Raw genomic sequence first — 369 nt, 5'->3', positions numbered from 1 at the left:
ATGTAAAATCTAGAGACAAAATCGATACATTTCCATGACAAATTGACCTGGAAGATTCTTACTTCACACTCACTCATATTTACATGTGCTTTCTTCCTACCTTTTTATTATTAATTTATTATCTATTATTTATTATTATTAGATTTCAATTTTCTTTTGTTATTACCCTTTTGCCATAAAATATAGTAAATTATACTTGATGAAAAAGAAAGGGGGGTGCTAATGGCACCCCTTATAGGGGGGTGTTGAATGTATTGAAAATTGAAATGAGTTTGAAATTCATAAACATCAAATCAATTTTAAAAATATATTATATTTAATTATTATTAGTATTTAATATATATATATATATATATATGTGATTATTAT

The sequence above is a fragment of the Cynara cardunculus genome (genome assembly GCF_001531365.2).
Source record: "Cynara cardunculus var. scolymus isolate 2C chromosome LG 15, CcrdV1, whole genome shotgun sequence".
NCBI lineage: Eukaryota > Viridiplantae > Streptophyta > Magnoliopsida > Asterales > Asteraceae > Cynara > Cynara cardunculus.
The sequence above is the reverse complement of the archived record's forward strand: the minus strand, read 5'-3'. Positions refer to the sequence as shown.